The 24,382-nt window shown below is 46.2% G+C and overlaps 1 non-coding gene across 1 annotated transcript; it reads right to left on the bottom strand.

The window, feature by feature from the left end:
* Positions 1–7,746: 7,746 nt before the first annotated feature.
* Positions 7,747–7,818, bottom strand: Trnai-aau (transfer RNA isoleucine (anticodon AAU)). The gene has a single exon. It is a non-coding gene; the product is annotated as a tRNA-Ile (tRNA).
* Between the last annotated feature and the right edge of the window lie 16,564 nt (positions 7,819–24,382).

The raw sequence follows: 24,382 nt of genomic DNA on the forward strand, positions 1-24,382 counted from the left end.
GTACCGTTTTGGCAAATGCTTTATCTGCGCCATTCGCCTTAATCACATCTGAGAGTAAATCTTAAAAAAACGCCTGTCGCTAATTGTTCGTCATCACAGGTACTGTTTGCTATACGGCCACGACGCGCAACTGATTTCCAAAATTCATCTTTCTCCTGTGAGGATGGAACTTACGACCCCTGGTTTATTAGACCAGTGCTCTACCACTGAACTAAAGACGCGCGGCCTAGCGGTACTCTTGGGTACTTCGTCTTTACGGTCGTCTGCATCATCAGACTTTAGCTGACAACAATTCATATTATCGGCTAATATTTGCAGCTATGGCGACAAATTACTGCTTGGCTACACATCTGACACGTAACCGATGTGCTCTCCAAACCACAACACTTGCATTTCAGAACATGTCTTTTACACATGTCTACAAAATCACCTTCACCTTCAAATACAGTTTCCTTGCGACTGACAGAGACGTAGGCAAAGTTTAAAGTTGCTATTTCCATTAAATCTCGTTAATCAGAAAAACGGTAATTTACACCTGCAGCGGAACAAAATTCCGTTTCGCCCAGCGTCTGGCTCGAACCCACGACCCTGGGATTAAGTGTCTGACGCTCTACCGACTGAGATAGCCGGCTACCTCGGTGAATATTTGACGGGTAGCACGTCACACAGTACTCGTTAGGGTTGGGTGGTCCCATACAGCATCTCTCCATGCTGCCTAATGTTTTCCTAACGTCACACTCGTCACGCACTTCACTTTTATGTCATAATCATTTCTGAGAGGCAAAGAAATTGCATGACAACAAGCAGTGCTAGTGGCGTCAAAATTAACACACATACTTTATGTGACTCAAAAGCCGAACGAGTTACTTTCCGACGTTGTTTTAGATGTGCAAGTGCCAGTCAAAACTCGCGGTGTCGGCACTCTGCCGACCATTTCGCTAGTTAACACCGGTCTTGCTGTGTGTGTTTCAAGCTCAAGAGCATCTCCAAGCAAAAAATGGTCAACAGCAACATTCAGACGGTTTCGTACTGCTCAATTGCTACATTAAAACGGTATGTTTCTTTTTCAGAACTGGAAAAACACAAGCATGACAGCATTCGAACCTGTAATCTTCAGAGCCGAAGTCCGACGCCTTATCCATTAGGCCACACGGTCACTGACGACCAACATTTACATGTATACGACTCATCTCGAAACGCTCACACCCCTGAGGATTTGTGTTTTCGTTCTACACAGCCGCTGCCCCTTGCTCTTTCCCACCCATTCGTTACATTCAACCTCTGACGAGACCGACCAAATATAGACTGAGAAACAAGACCACACAATTTGTGCATTCGGAATCGAAGGCAGGCAGTCCCTCGCCGCATTTGCTACGATGGCCATTTGCTACTTCTGCAGAAGCGGCGGTGACGACGACGACGACGACGACGACGACGACGACGAGGATCGCGAGAGACTCTGAGATATGTGAGAAATACATCTATAAAATGTAATTCAGACTGCCTCGTCCCACCTTATGCTGTACCGCTTTGGCAAATGCTTTATCTGCGCCATTCGCCTTAATCACATCTGAGAGTAAATCTTAAAAAAACGCCTGTCGCTAATTGTTCGTCATCACAGGTACTGTTTGCTATACGGCCACGACGCGCAACTGATTTCCAAAATTCATCTTTCTCCTGTGAGGATGGAACTTACGACCCCTGGTTTATTAGACCAGTGCTCTACCACTGAGCTAAAGAGGCGCGGCCTAGCGGTACTCTTGGGTACTTCGTCTTTACGGTCGTCTGCATCATCAGACTTTAGCTGACAACAATTCATATTATCGGCTAATATTTGCAGCTATGGCGACAAATTACTGCTTGGCTACACATCTGACACGTAACCGATGTGCTCTCCAAACCACAACACTTGCATTTCAGAACATGTCTTTTACACATGTCTACAAAATCACCTTCACCTTCAAATACAGTTTCCTTGCGACTGACAGAGACGTAGGCAAAGTTTAAAGTTGCTATTTCCATTAAATCTCGTTAATCAGAAAAACGGTAATTTACACCTGCAGCGGAACAAAATTCCGTTTCGCCCAGCGTCTGGCTCGAACCCACGACCCTGGGATTAAGTGTCTGACGCTCTACCGACTGAGATAGCCGGCTACCTCGGTGAATATTTGACGGGTAGCACGTCACACAGTACTCGTTAGGGTTGGGTGGTCCCATACAGAATCTCTCCATGCTGCCTAATGTTTTCCTAACGTCACACTCGTCACGCACTTCACTTTTATGTCATAATCATTTCTGAGAGGCAAAGAAATTGCATGACAACAAGCAGTGCTAGTGGCGTCAAAATTAACACACATACTTTATGTGACTCAAAAGCCGAACGAGTTACTTTCCGACGTTGTTTTAGATGTGCAAGTGCCAGTCAAAACTCGCGGTGTCGGCACTCTGCCGACCATTTCGCTAGTTAACACCGGTCTTGCTGTGTGTGTTTCAAGCTCAAGAGCATCTCCAAGCAAAAAATGGTCAACAGCAACATTCAGACGGTTTCGTACTGCTCAATTGCTACATTAAAACGGTATGTTTCTTTTTCAGAACTGGAAAAACACAAGCATGACAGCATTCGAACCTGTAATCTTCAGAGCCGAAGTCCGACGCCTTATCCATTAGGCCACACGGTCACTGACGACCAACATTTACATGTATACGACTCATCTCGAAACGCTCACACCCCTGAGGATTTGTGTTTTCGTTCTACACAGCCGCTGCCCCTTGCTCTTTCCCACCCATTCGTTACATTCAACCTCTGACGAGACCGACCAAATATAGACTGAGAAACAAGACCACACAATTTGTGCATTCGGAATCGAAGGCAGGCAGTCCCTCGCCGCATTTGCTACGATGGCCATTTGCTACTTCTGCAGAAGCGGCGGTGACGACGACGACGACGACGACGACGACGACGACGAGGATCGCGAGAGACTCTGAGATATGTGAGAAATACATCTATAAAATGTAATTCAGACTGCCTCGTCCCACCTTATGCTGTACCGCTTTGGCAAATGCTTTATCTGCGCCATTCGCCTTAATCACATCTGAGAGTAAATCTTAAAAAAACGCCTGTCGCTAATTGTTCGTCATCACAGGTACTGTTTGCTATACGGCCACGACGCGCAACTGATTTCCAAAATTCATCTTTCTCCTGTGAGGATGGAACTTACGACCCCTGGTTTATTAGACCAGTGCTCTACCACTGAGCTAAAGAGGCGCGGCCTAGCGGTACTCTTGGGTACTTCGTCTTTACGGTCGTCTGCATCATCAGACTTTAGCTGACAACAATTCATATTATCGGCTAATATTTGCAGCTATGGCGACAAATTACTGCTTGGCTACACATCTGACACGTAACCGATGTGCTCTCCAAACCACAACACTTGCATTTCAGAACATGTCTTTTACACATGTCTACAAAATCACCTTCACCTTCAAATACAGTTTCCTTGCGACTGACAGAGACGTAGGCAAAGTTTAAAGTTGCTATTTCCATTAAATCTCGTTAATCAGAAAAACGGTAATTTACACCTGCAGCGGAACAAAATTCCGTTTCGCCCAGCGTCTGGCTCGAACCCACGACCCTGGGATTAAGTGTCTGACGCTCTACCGACTGAGATAGCCGGCTACCTCGGTGAATATTTGACGGGTAGCACGTCACACAGTACTCGTTAGGGTTGGGTGGTCCCATACAGCATCTCTCCATGCTGCCTAATGTTTTCCTAACGTCACACTCGTCACGCACTTCACTTTTATGTCATAATCATTTCTGAGAGGCAAAGAAATTGCATGACAACAAGCAGTGCTAGTGGCGTCAAAATTAACACACATACTTTATGTGACTCAAAAGCCGAACGAGTTACTTTCCGACGTTGTTTTAGATGTGCAAGTGCCAGTCAAAACTCGCGGTGTCGGCACTCTGCCGACCATTTCGCTAGTTAACACCGGTCTTGCTGTGTGTGTTTCAAGCTCAAGAGCATCTCCAAGCAAAAAATGGTCAACAGCAACATTCAGACGGTTTCGTACTGCTCAATTGCTACATTAAAACGGTATGTTTCTTTTTCAGAACTGGAAAAACACAAGCGTGACAGCATTCGAACCTGTAATCTTCAGAGCCGAAGTCCGACGCCTTATCCATTAGGCCACACGGTCACTGACGACCAACATTTACATGTATACGACTCATCTCGAAACGCTCACACCCCTGAGGATTTGTGTTTTCGTTCTACACAGCCGCTGCCCCTTGCTCTTTCCCACCCATTCGTTACATTCAACCTCTGACGAGACCGACCAAATATAGACTGAGAAACAAGACCACACAATTTGTGCATTCGGAATCGAAGGCAGGCAGTCCCTCGCCGCATTTGCTACGATGGCCATTTGCTACTTCTGCAGAAGCGGCGGCGACGACGACGACGACGACGACGACGACGACGACGACGACGAAGATCGCGAGAGACTCTGAGATATGTGAGAAATACATCTATAAAATGTAATTCAGACTGCCTCGTCCCACCTTATGCTGTACCGCTTTGGCAAATGCTTTATCTGCGCCATTCGCCTTAATCACATCTGAGAGTAAATCTTAAAAAAACGCCTGTCGATAATTGTTCGTCATCACAGGTACTGTTTGCTATACGGCCACGACGCGCAACTGATTTCCAAAATTCATCTTTCTCCTGTGAGGATGGAACTTACGACCCCTGGTTTATTAGACCAGTGCTCTACCACTGAGCTAAAGAGGCGCGACCTAGCGGTACTCTTGGGTACTTCGTCTTTACGGTCGTCTGCATCATCAGACTTTAACTGACAACAATTCATATTATCGGCTAATATTTGCAGCTATGGCGACAAATTACTGCTTGGCTACACATCTGACACGTAACCGATGTGCTCTCCAAACCACAACACTTGCATTTCAGAACATGTCTTTTACACATGTCTACAAAATCACCTTCACCTTCAAATACAGTTTCCTTGCGACTGACAGAGACGTAGGCAAAGTTTAAAGTTGCTATTTCCATTAAATCTCGTTAATCAGAAAAACGGTAATTTACACCTGCAGCGGAACAAAATTCCGTTTCGCCCAGCGTCTGGCTCGAACCCACGACCCTGGGATTAAGTGTCTGACGCTCTACCGACTGAGATAGCCGGCTACCTCGGTGAATATTTGACGGGTAGCACGTCACACAGTACTCGTTAGGGTTGGGTGGTCCCATACAGCATCTCTCCATGCTGCCTAATGTTTTCCTAACGTCACACTCGTCACGCACTTCACTTTTATGTCATAATCATTTCTGAGAGGCAAAGAAATTGCATGACAACAAGCAGTGCTAGTGGCGTCAAAATTAACACACATACTTTATGTGACTCAAAAGCCGAACGAGTTACTTTCCGACGTTGTTTTAGATGTGCAAGTGCCAGTCAAAACTCGCGGTGTCGGCACTCTGCCGACCATTTCGCTAGTTAACACCGGTCTTGCTGTGTGTGTTTCAAGCTCAAGAGCATCTCCAAGCAAAAAATGGTCAACAGCAACATTCAGACGGTTTCGTACTGCTCAATTGCTACATTAAAACGGTATGTTTCTTTTTCAGAACTGGAAAAACACAAGCGTGACAGCATTCGAACCTGTAATCTTCAGAGCCGAAGTCCGACGCCTTATCCATTAGGCCACACGGTCACTGACGACCAACATTTACATGTATACGACTCATCTCGAAACGCTCACACCCCTGAGGATTTGTGTTTTCGTTCTACACAGCCGCTGCCCCTTGCTCTTTCCCACCCATTCGTTACATTCAACCTCTGACGAGACCGACCAAATATAGACTGAGAAACAAGACCACACAATTTGTGCATTCGGAATCGAAGGCAGGCAGTCCCTCGCCGCATTTGCTACGATGGCCATTTGCTACTTCTGCAGAAGCGGCGGCGACGACGACGACGACGACGACGACGACGACGACGAAGATCGCGAGAGACTCTGAGATATGTGAGAAATACATCTATAAAATGTAATTCAGACTGCCTCGTCCCACCTTATGCTGTACCGCTTTGGCAAATGCTTTATCTGCGCCATTCGCCTTAATCACATCTGAGAGTAAATCTTAAAAAAACGCCTGTCGCTAATTGTTCGTCATCACAGGTACTGTTTGCTATACGGCCACGACGCGCAACTGATTTCCAAAATTCATCTTTCTCCTGTGAGGATGGAACTTACGACCCCTGGTTTATTAGACCAGTGCTCTACCACTGAGCTAAAGAGGCGCGGCCTAGCGGTACTCTTGGGTACTTCGTCTTTACGGTCGTCTGCATCATCAGACTTTAGCTGACAACAATTCATATTATCGGCTAATATTTGCAGCTATGGCGACAAATTACTGCTTGGCTACACATCTGACACGTAACCGATGTGCTCTCCAAACCACAACACTTGCATTTCAGAACACGTCTTTTACACATGTCTACAAAATCACCTTCACCTTCAAATACAGTTTCCTTGCGACTGACAGAGACGTAGGCAAAGTTTAAAGTTGCTATTTCCATTAAATCTCGTTAATCAGAAAAACGGTAATTTACACCTGCAGCGGAACAAAATTCCGTTTCGCCCAGCGTCTGGCTCGAACCCACGACCCTGGGATTAAGTGTCTGACGCTCTACCGACTGAGATAGCCGGCTACCTCGGTGAATATTTGACGGGTAGCACGTCACACAGTACTCGTTAGGGTTGGGTGGTCCCATACAGCATCTCTCCATGCTGCCTAATGTTTTCCTAACGTCACACTCGTCACGCACTTCACTTTTATGTCATAATCATTTCTGAGAGGCAAAGAAATTGCATGACAACAAGCAGTGCTAGTGGCGTCAAAATTAACACACATACTTTATGTGACTCAAAAGCCGAACGAGTTACTTTCGACGTTGTTTTAGATGTGCAAGTGCCAGTCAAAACTCGCGGTGTCGGCACTCTGCCGACCATTTCGCTAGTTAACACCGGTCTTGCTGTGTGTGTTTCAAGCTCAAGAGCATCTCCAAGCAAAAAATGGTCAACAGCAACATTCAGACGGTTTCGTACTGCTCAATTGCTACATTAAAACGGTATGTTTCTTTTTCAGAACTGGAAAAACACAAGCGTGACAGCATTCGAACCTGTAATCTTCAGAGCCGAAGTCCGACGCCTTATCCATTAGGCCACACGGTCACTGACGACCAACATTTACATGTATACGACACATCTCGAAACGCTCACACCCCTGAGGATTTGTGTTTTCGTTCTACACAGCCGCTGCCCCTTGCTCTTTCCCACCCATTCGTTACATTCAACCTCTGACGAGACCGACCAAATATAGACTGAGAAACAAGACCACACAATTTGTGCATTCGGAATCGAAGGCAGGCAGTCCCTCGCCGCATTTGCTACGATGGCCATTTGCTACTTCTGCAGAAGCGGCGGCGACGACGACGACGACGAAGATCGCGAGAGACTCTGAGATATGTGAGAAATACATCTATAAAATGTAATTCAGACTGCCTCGTCCCACCTTATGCTGTACCGCTTTGGCAAATGCTTTATCTGCGCCATTCGCCTTAATCACATCTGAGAGTAAATCTTAAAAAAACGCCTGTCGCTAATTGTTCGTCATCACAGGTACTGTTTGCTATACGGCCACGACGCGCAACTGATTTCCAAAATTCATCTTTCTCCTGTGAGGATGGAACTTACGACCACTGGTTTATTAGACCAGTGCTCTACCACTGAGCTAAAGAGGCGCGGCCTAGCGGTACTCTTGGGTACTTCGTCTTTACGGTCGTCTGCATCATCAGACTTTAGCTGACAACAATTCATATTATCGGCTAATATTTGCAGCTATGGCGACAAATTACTGCTTGGCTACACATCTGACACGTAACCGATGTGCTCTCCAAACCACAACACTTGCATTTCAGAACATGTCTTTTACACATGTCTACAAAATCACCTTCACCTTCAAATACAGTTTCCTTGCGACTGACAGAGACGTAGGCAAAGTTTAAAGTTGCTATTTCCATTAAATCTCGGTAATCAGAAAAACGGTAATTTACACCTGCAGCGGAACAAAATTCCGTTCCGCCCAGCGTCTGGCTCGAACCCACGACCCTGGGAATAAGAGTCTGACGCTCTACCGACTGAGATAGCCGGCTACCTCGGTGAATACTTGCCGGGTAGCACGTCACACAGTACTCGTTTGGGTTGGGTGGTCCCATACAGAATCTCTCCATGCTGACTAATGTTTTCCTAACGTCACACTCGTCACGTACTTCACTTTTATGTCTTAATCATTTCTGAGAGGCTAAGAAATTGCATGACAACAAGCAGAGCTAGTGGCGTCAAAATTAACACACATACTTTATGTGACTCAAAAGCCGAACGAGTTACTTTCTGACGTTGTTTTAGATGTGCAAGTGCCAGTCAAAACTCGCGGTGTCGGCACTCTGCCGACCATTTCGTTAGTTAACACCGGTCTTGCTGTGTGTGTTTCAAGCTCAAGAGCATCTCCAAGCAAAAAATGGTCAACAGCAACATTCAGACGGTTTCGTACTGCTCAATTGCTACATTAAAACGGTATGTTTCTTTTTCAGAACTGGAAAAACACAAGCGTGACAGCATTCGAACCTGTAATCTTCAGATACGAAGTCCGACGCCTTATCCATTAGACCACACGGTCACTGACGATCAACAATTACATGTATACGACTCATCTCGAAACGCTCACACCCCTGAGGATTTGTGTTTTCGTTCTACACAGCCGCTGCCCCTTGCTCTTTGCCACCCATTCGTTACATTCAACCTCTGACGAGACCGACCAAATATAGACTGAGAAACAAGACCACACAATTTGTGCATTCGGAATCGAAGGCAGGCAGTCCCTCGCCGCATTTGCTACGATGGCCATTTGCTACTTCTGCAGAAGCGGCGGCGACGACGACGACGACAACGACGACGACGACGACGACGAAGATCGCGAGAGACTCTGAGATATGTGAGAAATACATCTATAAAATGTAATTCAGACTGCCTCGTCCCACCTTATGCTGTACCGCTTTGGCAAATGCTTTATCTGCGCCATTCGCCTTAATCACATCTGAGAGTAAATCTTAAAAAAACGCCTGTCGCTAATTGTTCGTCATCACAGGTACTGTTTGCTATACGGCCACGACGCGCAACTGATTTCCAAAATTCATCTTTCTCCTGTGAGGATGGAACTTACGACCCCTGGTTTATTAGACCAGTGCTCTACCACTGAGCTAAAGAGGCGCGGCCTAGCGGTACTCTTGGGTACTTCGTCCTTACGGTCGTCTGCATCATCAGACTTTAGCTGACAACAATTCATATTATCGGCTAATATTTGCAGCTATGGCGACAAATTACTGCTTGGCTACACATCTGACACGTAACCGATGTGCTCTCCAAACCACAACACTTGCATTTCAAAACATGTCTTTTACACATGTCTACAAAATCACCTTCACCTTCAAATACAGTTTCCTTGCGACTGACAGAGACGTAGGCAAAGTTTAAAATTGCTATTTCCATTAAATCTCGTTAATCAGAAAAACGGTAATTTACACCTGCAGCGGAACAAAATTCCGTTTCGCCCAGCGTCTGGCTCGAACCCACGACCCTGGGATTAAGTGTCTGACGCTCTACCGACTGAGATAGCCGGCTACCTCGGTGAATATTTGCCGGGTAGCACGTCACACAGTACTCGTTTGGGTTGGGTGGTCCCATACAGCATCTCTCCATGCTGCCTAATGTTTTCCTAACGTCACACTCGTCACGCACTTCACTTTTATGTCATAATCATTTCTGAGAGGCAAAGAAATTGCATGACAACAAGCAGAGCTAGTGGCGTCAAAATTAACACACATACTTTATGTGACTCAAAAGCCGAACGAGTTACTTTCCGACGTTGTTTTAGATGTGCAAGTGCCAGTCAAAACTCGCGGTGTCGGCACTCTGCCGACCATTTCGCTAGTTAACACCGGTCTTGCTGTGTGTGTTTCAAGCTCAAGAGCATCTCCAAGCAAAAAATGGTCAACAGCAACATTCAGACGGTTTCGTACTGCTCAATTGCTACATTAAAACGGTATGTTTCTTTTTCAGAACTGGAAAAACACAAGCGTGACAGCATTCGAACCTGTAATCTTCAGAACCGAAGTCCGACTCCTTATCCATTAGGCCACACGGTCACTGACGACCAACATTTACATGTATACGACTCATCTCGAAACGCTCACACCCCTGAGGATTTGTGTTTTCGTTCTACACAGCCGCTGCCCCTTGCACTTTCCCACTTATTCGTTACATTCAACCTCTGACGAGACCGACCAAATATAGACTGAGAAACAAGACCACACACTTTGTGCATTCGGAATCGAAGGCAGGGCGTCCCTCGCCGCATTTGCTACGATGGCCATTTGCTACTTCTGCAGAAGCGGCGGTGGCGGCGGCGACGACGACGACGACGACGAAGATCGCGAGAGACTCTGAGATATGTGAGAAATACATCTATAAAATGTAATTCAGACTGCCTCGTCCCACCTTATGCTGTACCGCTTTGGCAACTGCTTTATCTGCGCCATTCGCCTTAATCACATCTGAGAGTAAATCTTAAAAAAACGCCTGTCGATAATTGTTCGTCATCACAGGTACTGTTTGCTATACGGCCACGACGCGCAACTGATTTCCAAAATTCATCTTTCTCCTGTGAGGATGGAACTTACGACCCCTGGTTTATTAGACCAGTGCTCTACCACTGAGCTAAAGAGGCGCGGCCTAGCGGTACTCTTGGGTACTTCGTCCTTACGGTCGTCTGCATCATCAGACTTTAGCTGACAACAATTCATATTATCGGCTAATATTTGCAGCTATGGCGACAAATTACTGCTTGGCTACACATCTGACACGTAACCGATGTGCTCTCCAAACCACAACACTTGCATTTCAGAACATGTCTTTTACACATGTCTACAAAATCACCTTCACCTTCAAATACAGTTTCCTTGCGACTGACAGAGACGTAGGCAAAGTTTAAAGTTGGTATTTCCATTAAATCTCGTTAATCAGAAAAACGGTAATTTACACCTGCAGCGGAACAAAATTCCGTTTCGCCCAGCGTCTGGCTCGAAACCACGACCCTGGGATTAAGTGTCTGACGCTCTACCGACTGAGATAGCCGGCTACCTCGGTGAATATTTGACGGGTAGCACGTCACACAGTACTCGTTAGGGTTGGGTGGTCCCATACAGCATCTCTCCATGCTGCCTAATGTTTTCCTAACGTCACACTCGTCACGCACTTCACTTTTATGTCATAATCATTTCTGAGAGGCAAAGAAATTGCATGACAACAAGCAGTGCTAGTGGCGTCAAAATTAACACACATACTTTATGTGACTCAAAAGCCGAACGAGTTACTTTCCGACGTTGTTTTAGATGTGCAAGTGCCAGTCAAAACTCGCGGTGTCGGCACTCTGCCGACCATTTCGCTAGTTAACACCGGTCTTGCTGTGTGTGTTTCAAGCTCAAGAGCATCTCCAAGCAAAAAATGGTCAACAGCAACATTCAGACGGTTTCGTACTGCTCAATTGCTACATTAAAACGGTATGTTTCTTTTTCAGAACTGGAAAAACACAAGCGTGACAGCATTCGAACCTGTAATCTTCAGAGCCGAAGTCCGACGCCTTATCCATTAGGCCACACGGTCACTGACGACCAACATTTACATGTATACGACTCATCTCGAAACGCTCACACCCCTGAGGATTTGTGTTTTCGTTCTACACAGCCGCTGCCCCTTGCTCTTTGCCACCCATTCGTTACATTCAACCTCTGACGAGACCGACCAAATATAGACTGAGAAACAAGACCACACAATTTGTGCATTCGGAATCGAAGGCAGGCAGTCCCTCGCCGCATTTGCTACGATGGCCATTTGCTACTTCTGCAGAAGCGGCGGTGGCGGCGACGACGACGACGACGACGATCGCGAGAGACTCTGAGATATGTGAGAAATACATCTATAAAATGTAATTCAGACTGCCTCGTCCCACCTTATGCTGTATCGCTTTGGCAAATGCTTTATCTGCGCCATTCGCCTTAATCACATCTGAGAGTAAATCTTAAAAAAAACGCCTGTCGCTAATTGTTCGTCATCACAGGTACTGTTTGCTATACGGCCACGACGCGCAACTGATTTCCAAAATTCATCTTTCTCCTGTGAGGATGGAACTTACGACCCCTGGTTTATTAGACCAGTGCTCTACCACTGAGCTAAAGAGGCGCGGCCTAGCGGTACTCTTGGGTACTTCGTCCTTACGGTCGTCTGCATCATCAGACTTTAGCTGACAACAATTCATATTATCGGCTAATATTTGCAGCTATGGCGACAAATTACTGCTTGGCTACACATCTGACACGTAACCGATGTGCTCTCCAAACCACAACACTTGCATTTCAGAACATGTCTTTTACACATGTCTACAAAATCACCTTCACCTTCAAATACAGTTTCCTTGCGACTGACAGAGACGTAGGCAAAGTTTAAAGTTGCTATTTCCATTAAATCTCGTTAATCAGAAAAACGGTAATTTACACCTGCAGCGGAACAAAATTCCGTTTCGCCCAGCGTCTGGCTCGAACCCACGACCCTGGGATTAAGTGTCTGACGCTCTACCGACTGAGATAGCCGGCTACCTCGGTGAATATTTGCCGGGTAGCACGTCACACAGTACTCGTTTAGGTTGGGTGGTCCCATACAGAATCTCTCCATGCTGCCTAATGTTTTCCTAACGTCACACTCGTCACGCACTTCACTTTTATGTCATAATCATTTCTGAGAGGCAAAGAAATTGCATGACAACAAGCAGAGCTAGTGGCGTCAAAATTATCACACATACTTTATGTGACTCAAAAGCCGAACGAGTTACTTTCCGACGTTGTTTTAGATGTGCAAGTGCCAGTCAAAACTCGCGGTGTCGGCACTCTGCCGACCATTTCGCTAGTTAACACCGGTCTTGCTGTGTGTGTTTCAAGCTCAAGAGCATCTCCAAGCAAAAAATGGTCAACAGCAACATTCAGACGGTTTCGTACTGCTCAATTGCTACATTAAAACGGTAAGTTTCTTTTTCAGAACTGGAAAAACACAAGCGTGACAGCATTCGAACCTGTAATCTTCAGAGCCGAAGTCCGACGCCTTATCCATTAGGCCACACGGTCACTGACGACCAACATTTACGTGTATACGACTCATCTCGAAACGCTCACACCCCTGAGGATTTGTGTTTTCGTTCTACACAGCCGCTGCCCCTTGCTCTTTCCCACTTATTCGTTACATTCAACCTCTGACTAGACCGACCAAATATAGACTGAGAAACAAGACCACACACTTTGTGCATTCGGAATCGAAGGCAGGGCGTCCCTCGCCGCATTTGCTACGATGGCCATTTGCTACTTCTGCAGAAGCGGCGGTGGCGGCGACGACGACGACGACGACGACGACGATCGCGAGAGACTCTGAGATATGTGAGAAATACATCTATAAAATGTAATTCAGACTGCCTCGTCCCACCTTATGCTGTACCGCTTTGGCAAATGCTTTATCTGCGCCATTCGCCTTAATCACATCTGAGAGTAAATCTTAAAAAAACGCCTGTCGCTAATTGTTCGTCATCACAGGTACTGTTTGCTATACGGCCACGACGCGCAACTGATTTCCAAAATTCATCTTTCTCCTGTGAGGATGGAACTTACGACCCCTGGTTTATTAGACCAGTGCTCTACCACTGAGCTAAAGAGGCGCGGCCTAGCGGTACTCTTGGGTACTTCGTCCTTACGGTCGTCTGCATCATCAGACTTTAGCTGACAACAATTCATATTATCGGCTAATATTTGCAGCTATGGCGACAAATTACTGCTTGGCTACACATCTGACACGTAACCGATGTGCTCTCCAAACCACAACACTTGCATTTCAGAACATGTCTTTTACACATGTCTACAAAATCACCTTCACCTTCAAATACAGTTTCCTTGCGACTGACAGAGACGTAGGCAAAGTTTAAAGTTGCTATTTCCATTAAATCTCGTTAATCAGAAAAACGGTAATTTACACCTGCAGCGGATCAAAATTCCGTTTCGCCCAGCGTCTGGCTCGAACCCACGACCCGGGGATTAAGTGACTGACGCTCTACCGACTGAAATAGCCGGCTACCTCGGTGAATACTTGCCGGGTAGCACGTCACACAGTACTCGTTTGGGTTGGGTGGTCCCATACAGCATCTCTCCATGCTGCCTAATGTTTTCCTAACGTCACACTCGTCACGTACTTCACTTTTATGTCATAATCATTTCTGAGAGGCAAAGAAATTGCATGACAACAAGCAGAGCTAGTGGCGTCAAAATTAACACACATACTTTATGTGACTCAAAAGCCGAACGAGTTACTTTCCGACGTTGTTTTAGATGTGCAAATGCCAGTCAAAACTCGCGGTGTCGGCACTCTGCCGACCATTTCGTTAGTTAACACCGGTCTTGCTGTGTGTGTTTCAAGCTCAAGAGCATCTCCAAGCAAAAAATGGTCAACAGCAACATTCAGACGGTTTCGTACTGCTCAATTGCTACATTAAAACGGTAAGTTTCTTTTTCAGAACTGGAAAAACACAAGCGTGACAGCATTCGAACCTGTAATCTTCAGATATGAAGTCCGACGCCTTATCCATTAGACCACACGGTCACTGACGATCAACATTTACATGTATACGACTCATCTCGAAACGCTCACACCCCTGAGGATTTGTGTTTTCGTTCTACACAGCCGCTGCCCCTTGCTCTTTCCCACCCATTCGTTACATTCAACCTCTGACGAGACCGACCAAATATAGACTGAGAAACAAGACCACACAATTTGTGCATTCGGAATCGAAGGCAGGCAGTCCCTCGCCGCATTTGCTACGATGGCCATTTGCTACTTCTGCAGAAGCGGCGGCGACGACGACGACGACGACGACGACGACGACGACGACGAAGATCGCGAGAGACTCTGAGATATGTGAGAAATACATCTATAAAATGTAATTTAGACTGCCTCGTCCCACCTTATGCTGTACCGCTTTGGCAAATGCTTTATCTGCGCCATTCGCCTTAATCACATCTGAGAGTAAATCTTAAAAAAACGCCTGTCGCTAATTGTTCGTCATCACAGGTACTGTTTGCTATACGGCCACGACGCGCAACTGATTTCCAAAATTCATCTTTCTCCTGTGAGGATGGAACTTACGACCCCTGGTTTATTAGACCAGTGCTCTACCACTGAGCTAAAGAGGCGCGGCCTAGCGGTACTCTTGGGTACTTCGTCCTTACGGTCGTCTGCATCATCAGACTTTAGCTGACAACAATTCATATTATCGGCTAATATTTGCAGCTATGGCGACAAATTACTGCTTGGCTACACATCTGACACGTAACCGATGTGCTCTCCAAACCACAACACTTGCATTTCAGAACATGTCTTTTACACATGTCTACAAAATCACCTTCACCTTCAAATACAGTTTCCTTGCGACTGACAGAGACGTAGGCAAAGTTTAAAGTTGCTATTTCCATTAAATCTCGTTAATCAGAAAAACGGTAATTTACACCTGCAGCGGAACAAAATTCCGTTTCGCCCAGCGTCTGGCTCGAACCCACGACCCTGGGATTAAGTGTCTGACGCTCTACCGACTGAGATAGCCGGCTACCTCGGCGAATATTTGCCGGGTAGCACGTCACACAGTACTCGTTTGGGTTGGGTGGTCCCATACAGCATCTCTCCATGCTGCCTAATGTTTTCCTAACGTCACACTCGTCACGCACTTCACTTTTATGTCATAATCATTTCTGAGAGGCAAAGAAATTGCATGACAACAAGCAGAGCTAGTGGCGTCAAAATTATCACACAAACTTTATGTGACTCAAAAGCCGAACGAGTTACTTTCCGACGTTGTTTTAGATGTGCAAGTGCCAGTCAAAACTCGCGGTGTCGGCACTCTGCCGACCATTTCGCTAGTTAACACCGGTCTTGCTGTGTGTGTTTCAAGCTCAAGAGCATCTCCAAGCAAAAAATGGTCAACAGCAACATTCAGACGGTTTCGTACTGCTCAATTGCTACATTAAAACGGTAAGTTTCTTTTTCAGAACTGGAAAAACACAAGCGTGACAGCATTCGAACCTGTAATCTTCAGAGCCGAAGTCCGACGCCTTATCCATTAGGCCACACGGTCACTGACGACCAACATTTACATGTATACGACTCATCTCGAAACGCTCACACCCCTGAGGATTTGTGTTTTCGTTCTACACAGCCGCTGCCCCTTGCTCTTTCCCACTTATTCGTTACATTCAACCTCTGACGAGACCGACCAAATATAGACTGAGAAACAAGACCACACACTTTGTGCATTCGGAATCGAAGGCAGGGCGTCCCTCGCCGCATTTGCTACGATGGCCATTTGCTACTTCTGCAGAAGCGGCGGTGGCGGCGACGACGACGACGACGACGACGACGACGATCACGAGAGACTCTGAGATATGTGAGAAATACATCTATAAAATGTAATTCAGACTGCCTCGTCCCACCTTATGCTGTACCGCTTTGGCAAATGCTTTATCTGCGCCATTCGCCTTAATCACATCTGAGAGTAAATCTTAAAAAAACGCCTGTCGCTAATTGTTCGTCATCACAGGTACTGTTTGCTATACGGCCACGACGCGCAACTGATTTCCAAAATTCATCTTTCTCCTGTGAGGATGGAACTTACGACCCCTGGTTTATTAGACCAGTGCTCTACCACTGAGCTAAAGAGGCGCGGCCTAGCGGTACTCTTGGGTACTTCGTCCTTACGGTCGTCTGCATCATCAGACTTTAGCTGACAACAATTCATATTATCGGCTAATATTTGCAGCTATGGCGACAAATTACTGCTTGGCTACACATCTGACACGTAACCGATGTGCTCTCCAAACCACAACACTTGCATTTCAGAACATGTCTTTTACACATGTCTACAAAATCACCTTCACCTTCAAATACAGTTTCCTTGCGACTGACAGAGACGTAGGCAAAGTTTAAAGTTGCTATTTCCATTAAATCTCGTTAATCAGAAAAACGGTAATTTACACCTGCAGCGGAACAAAATTCCGTTTCGCCCAGCGTCTGGCTCGAACCCACGACCCGGGGATTAAGTGACTGACGCTCTACCGACTGAAATAGCCGGCTACCTCGGTGAATACTTGCCGGGTAGCACGTCACACAGTACTCGTTTGGGTTGGGTGGTCCCATACAGCATCTCTCCATGCTGCCTAATGTTTTCCTAACGTCACACTCGTCACGTACTTCACTTTTATGTCATAATCATTTCTGAGAGGCAAAGAAATTGCATGACAACAAGCAGAGCTAGTGGCGTCAAAATTAACACACATACTTTATGTGACTCAAAAGCCGAACGAGTTACTTTCCGACGTTGTTTTAGATGTGCAAATGCCAGTCAAAACTCGCGGTGTCGGCACTCTGCCGACCATTTCGTTAGTTAACACCGGTCTTGCTGTGTGTGTTTCAAGCTCAAGAGCATCTCCAAGCAAAAAATGGTCAACAGCAACATTCAGACGGTTTCGTACTGCTCAATTGCTACATTAAAACGGTAAGTTTCTTTTTCAGAACTGGAAAAACACAAGCGTGACAGCATTCGAACCTGTAATCTTCAGATATGAAGTCGGACGCCTTATCCATTAGACCACACGGTCACTGACGATCAACATTTACATGTATACGACTCATCTCGAAACGCTCACACCCCTGAGGATTTGTGTTTTCGTTCTACACAGCCGCTGCCCCTTGCTCTTTCCCACCCATTCGTTACATTCAACCTCTGACGAGACCGACCAAATATAGACTGAGAAACAAGACCACACAATTTGTGCATTCGGAATCGAAGGCAGGCCGTCCCTCGCCGCATTTGCTACGATGGCCATTTGCTACTTCTGCAGAAGCGGCGGCGGCGACGACGACGACGACGAAGATCGCGAGAGACTCTGAGATATGTGAGAAATACATCTATAAAATGTAATTCAGACTGCCTCGTCCCACCTTATGCTGTCCCGCTTTGGCAAATGCTTTATCTGCGCCATTCGCCTTAATCACATCTGAGAGTAAATCTTAAAAAAACGCCTGTCGCTAATTGTTCGTCATCACAGGTACTGTTTGCTATACGGCCACGACGCGCAACTGATTTCCAAAATTCATCTTTCTCCTGTGAGGATGGAACTTACAACCCCTGGTTTATTAGACCAGTGCTCTACCACTGAGCTAAAGAGGCGCGGCCTAGCGGTACTCTTGGGTACTTCGTCCTTACGGTCGTCTGCACCATCAGACTTTAGCTGACAACACTTCATATTGCCGGCTAATATTTGCAGCTATGGCGACAAATTACTGCTTGGCTACACATCTGACACGTAACCGATGTGCTCTCCAAACCACAACACTTGCATTTCAGAACATGTCTTTTACACATGTCTACAAAATCACCTTCACCTTCAAATACAGTTTCCTTGCGACTGACAGAGACGTAGGCAAAGTTTAAAGTTGCTATTTCCATTAAATCTCGTTAATCAGAAAAACGGTAATTTACACCTGCAGCGGAACAAAATTCCGTTTCGCCCAGCGTCTGGCTCGAACCCACGACCCGGGGATTAAGTGGCTGACGCTCTACCGACTGAGATAGCCGGCTACCTCGGTGAATACTTGCCGGGTAGCACGTCACACAGTACTCGTTTGGGTTGGGTGGTCCCATACAGCATCTCTCCATGCTGCCTAATGTTTTCCTAACGTCACACTCGTCACGTACTTCACTTTTATGTCATAATCATTTCTGAGAGGCAAAGAAATTGCATGACAACAAGCAGAGCTAGTGGCGTCAAAATTAACACACATACTTTATGTGACTCAAAAGCCGAACGAGTTACTTTCCGACGTTGTTTTAGATGTGCAAATGCCAGTCAAAACTCGCGGTGTCGGCACTCTGCCGACCATTTCGCTAGTTAACACCGGTCTTGCTGTGTGTGTTTCAAGCTCAAGAGCATCTCCAAGCAAAAAATGGTCAACAGCAACATTCAGACGGTTTCGTACTGCTCAATTGCTACATTAAAACGGTAAGTTTCTTTTTCAGAACTGGAAAAACACAAGCGTGACAGCATTCGAAACTGTAATCTTCAGATATGAAGTCCGACGCCTAATCCATTAGACCACACGGTCACTGACGATCTACATTTACATGTATACGACTCATCTCGAAACGCTCACACCCCTGAGGATTTGTGTTTTCGTTCTACACAGCCGCTGCCCCTTGCTCTTTCCCACCCATTCGTTACATTCAACCTCTGATGAGACCGACCAAATATAGACTGAGAAACAAGACCACACAATTTGTGCATTCGGAATCGAAGGCAGGCAGTCCCTCGCCGCATTTGCTACGATGGCCATTTGCTACTTCTGCAGAAGCGGCGGTGGCGATGGCGACGACGACGACGACGAAGATCGCGAGAGACTCTGAGATATGTGAGAAATACATCTATAAAATGTAATTCAGACTGCCTCGTCCCACCTTATGCTGTACCGCTTTGGCAAATGCTTTATCTGCGCCATTCGCCTTAATCACATCTGAGAGTAAATCTTAAAAAAACGCCTGTCGCTAATTGTTCGTCATCACAGGTACTGTTTGCTATACGGCCACGACGCGCAACTGATTTCCAAAATTCATCTTTCTCCTGTGAGGATGGAACTTACGACCCCTGGTTTATTAGACCAGTGCTCTACCACTGAGCTAAAGAGGCGCGGCCTAGCGGTACTCTTGGGTACTTCGTCCTTACGGTCGTCTGCATCATCAGACTTTAGCTGACAACAATTCATATTATCGGCTAATATTTGCAGCTATGGCGACAAATTACTGCTTGGCTACACATCTGACACGTAACCGATGTGCTCTCCAAACCACAACACTTGCATTTCAGAACATGTCTTTTACACATGTCTACAAAGTCACCTTCACCTTCAAATACAGTTTCCTTGCGACTGACAGAGACGTAGGCAAAGTTTAAAGTTGCTATTTCCATTAAATCTCGTTAATCAGAAAAACGGTAATTTACACCTGCAGCGGAACAAAATTCCGTTTCGCCCAGCGTCTGGCTCGAACCCACGACCCTGGGATTAAGAGTCTGACGCTCTACCGACTGAGATAGCCGGCTACCTCGGTGAATACTTGCCGGGTAGCACGTCACACAGTACTCGTTTGGGTTGGGTGGTCCCATACAGAATCTCTCCATGCTGCCTAATGTTTTCCTAACGTCACACTCGTCACGCACTTCACTTTTATGTCATAATCATTTCTGAGAGGCAAAGAAATTGCATGACAACAAGCAGAGCTAGTGGCGTCAAAATTAACACACATACTTTATGTGACTCAAAAGCCGAACGAGTTACTTTCCGACGTTGTTTTAGATGTGCAAGTGCCAGTCAAAACTCGCGGTGTCGGCACTCTGCCGACCATTTCGCTAGTTAACACCGGTCTTGCTGTGTGTGTTTCAAGCTCAAGAGCATCTCCAAGCAAAAAATGGTCAACAGCAACATTCAGACGGTTTCGTACTGCTCAATTGCTACATTAAAACGGTATGTTTCTTTTTCAGAACTGGAAAAACACAAGCGTGACAGCATTCGAACCTGTAATCTTCAGAGCCGAAGTCCGACGCCTTATCCATTAGGCCACACGGTCACTGACGACCAACATTTACATGTATACGACTCATCTCGAAACGCTCACACCCCTGAGGATTTGTGTTTTCGTTCTACACAGCCGCTGCCCCTTGCTCTTTCCCACCCATTCGTTACATTCAACCTCTGACGAGACCGACCAAATATAGACTGAGAAACAAGACCACACAACTTGTGCATTCGGAATCGAAGGCAGGCAGTCCCTCGCCGCATTTGCTACGATGGCCATTTGCTACTTCTGCAGAAGCGGCGGTGGCGACGGCGACGACGACGACGACGAAGATCGCGAGAGACTCTGAGATATGTGAGAAATACATCTATAAAATGTAATTCAGACTGCCTCGTCCCACCTTATGCTGTACCGCTCTGGCAAATGCTTTATCTGCGCCATTCGCCTTAATCACATCTGAGAGTAAATCTTAAAAAAACGCCTGTCGCTAATTGTTCGTCATCACAGGTACTGTTTGCTATACGGCCACGACGCGCAACTGATTTCCAAAATTCATCTTTCTCCTGTGAGGATGGAACTTACGACCCCTGGTTTATTAGACCAGTGCTCTACCACTGAGCTAAAGAGGCGCGGCCTAGCGGTACTCTTGGGTACTTCGTCCTTACGGTCGTCTGCACCATCAGACTTTAGCTGACAACACTTCATATTACCGGCTAATATTTGCAGCTATGGCGACAAATTACTGCTTGGCTACACATCCGACACGTAACCGATGTGCTCTCCAAACCACAACACTTGCATTTCAGAACATGTCTTTCACACATGTCTACAAAATCACCTTCACCTTCAAATACAGTTTCCTTGCGACTGACAGAGACGTAGGCAAAGTTTAAAGTTGCTATTTCCATTAAATCTCGTTAATCAGAAAAACGGTAATTTACACCTGCAGCGGAACAAAATTCCGTTCGGCCCAGCGTCTGGCTCGAACCCACGACCCTGGGATTAAGAGTCTGACGCTCTACCGACTGAGATAGCCGGCTACCTCGGTGAATACTTGCCGGGTAGCACGTCACACAGTACTCGTTTGGGTTGGGTGGTCCCATACAGAATCTCTCCATGCTGCCTAATGTTTTCCTAACGTCACACTCGTCACGTACTTCACTTTTATGTCATAATCATTTCTGAGAGGCAAAGAAATTGCATGACAACAAGCAGAGCTAGTGGCGTCAAAATTAACACACATACTTTATGTGACTCAAAAGCCGAACGAGTTACTTTCCGACGTTGTTTTAGATGTGCAAGTGCCAGTCAAAACTCGCGGTGTCGGCACTCTGCCGACCATTTCGTTAGTTAACACCGGTCTTGCTGTGTGTGTTTCAAGCTCAAGAGCATCTCCAAGCAAAAAATGGTCAACAGCAACATTCAGACGGTTTCGTACTGCTCAATTGCTACATTAAAACGGTATGTTTCTTTTTCAGAACTGGAAAAACACAAGCGTGACAGCATTCGAACCTGTAATCTTCAGAGCCGAAGTCCGACGCCTTATCCATTAGGCCACACGGTCACTGACGACCAACATTTACATGTATACGACTCATCTCGAAACGCTCACACCCCTGAGGATTTGTGTTTTCGTTCTACACAGCCGCTGCCCCTTGCTCTTTCCCACCCATTCGTTACATTCAACCTCTGACGAGACCGACCAAATATAGACTGAGAAACAAGACCACACAATTTGTGCATTCGGAATCGAAGGCAGGCCGTCCCTCGCCGCATTTGCTACGATGGCCATTTGCTACTTCTGCAGAAGCGGCGGCGGCGACGACGACGACGACGACGACGACGACGACGAAGATCGCGAGAGACTCTGAGATATGTGAGAAATACATCTATAAAATGTAATTCAGACTGCCTCGTCCCACCTTATGCTGTACCGCTTTGGCAAATGCTTTATCTGCGCCATTCGCCTTAATCACATCTGAGAGTAAATCTTAAAAAAACGCCTGTCGCTAATTGTTCGTCATCACAGGTACTGTTTGCTATACGGCCACGACGCGCAACTGATTTCCAAAATTCATCTTTCTCCTGTGAGGATGGAACTTACGACCCCTGGTTTATTAGACCAGTGCTCTACCACTGGGCTAAAGAGGCGCGGCCTAGCGGAATTCTTGGGTACTTCGTCCTTACGGTCGTCTGCATCATCAGACTTTAGCTGACAACAATTCATATTATCGGCTAATATTTGCAGCTATGGCGACAAATTACTGCTTGGCTACACATCTGACACGTAACCGATGTGCTCTCCAAACCACAACACTTGCATTTCAGAACATGTCTTTTACACATGTCTACAAAATCACCTTCACCTTCAAATACAGTTTCCTTGCGACTGACAGAGACGTAGGCAAAGTTTAAAGTTGCTATTTCCATTAAATCTCGGTAATCAGAAAAACGGTAATTTACACCTGCAGCGGAATAAAATTCCGTTTCGCCCAGCGTCTGGCTCGAACCCACGATCCTGGGATTAAGTGTCTGACGCTCTACCGACTGAGATAGCCGGCTACCTCGGTGAATATTTGCCGGGTAGCACGTCACACAGTACTCGTTTGGGTTGGGTGGTCCCATACAGAATCTCTCCATGCTGCCTAAAGTTTTCCTAACGTCACACTCGTCACGCACTTCACTTTTATGTCATAATCATTTCTGAGAGGCAAAGAAATTGCATGACAACAAGCAGAGCTAGTGGCGTCAAAATTAACACACATACTTTATGTGACACAAAAGCCGAACGAGTTACTTTCCGACGTTGTTTTAGATGTGCAAGTGCCAGTCAAAACTCGCGGTGTCGGCACTCTGCCGACCATTTCGCTAGTTAACACCGGTCTTGCTGTGTGTGTTTCAAGCTCAAGAGCATCTCCAAGCAAAAAATGGTCAACAGCAACATTCAGACGGTTTCGTACTGCTCAATTGCTACATTAAAACGGTATGTTTCTTTTTCAGAACTGGAAAAACACAAGCGTGACAGCATTCGAACCTGTAATCTTCAGAGCCGAAGTCCGACGCCTTATCCATTAGGCCACACGGTCACTGACGACCAACATTTACATGTATACGACTCATCTCGAAACGCTCACACCCCTGAGGATTTGTGTTTTCGTTCTACACAGCCGCTGCCCCTTGCTCTTTCCCACCCATTCGTTACATTCAACCTCTGACGAGACCGACCAAATATAGACTGAGAAACAAGACCACACAACTTGTGCATTCGGAATCGAAGGCAGGCAGTCCCTCGCCGCATTTGCTACGATGGCCATTTGCTACTTCTGCAGAAGCGGCGGTGGCGACGGCGACGACGACGACGACGAAGATCGCGAGAGACTCTGAGATATGTGAGAAATACATCTATAAAATGTAATTCAGACTGCCTCGTCCCACCTTATGCTGTACCGCTTTGGCAAATGCTTTATCTGCGCCATTCGCCTTAATCACATCTGAGAGTAAATCTTAAAAAAACGCCTGTCGCTAATTGTTCGTCATCACAGGTACTG

Source organism: Schistocerca gregaria, unplaced genomic scaffold (genome assembly GCF_023897955.1).
Source record: "Schistocerca gregaria isolate iqSchGreg1 unplaced genomic scaffold, iqSchGreg1.2 ptg000470l, whole genome shotgun sequence".
NCBI lineage: Eukaryota > Metazoa > Arthropoda > Insecta > Orthoptera > Acrididae > Schistocerca > Schistocerca gregaria.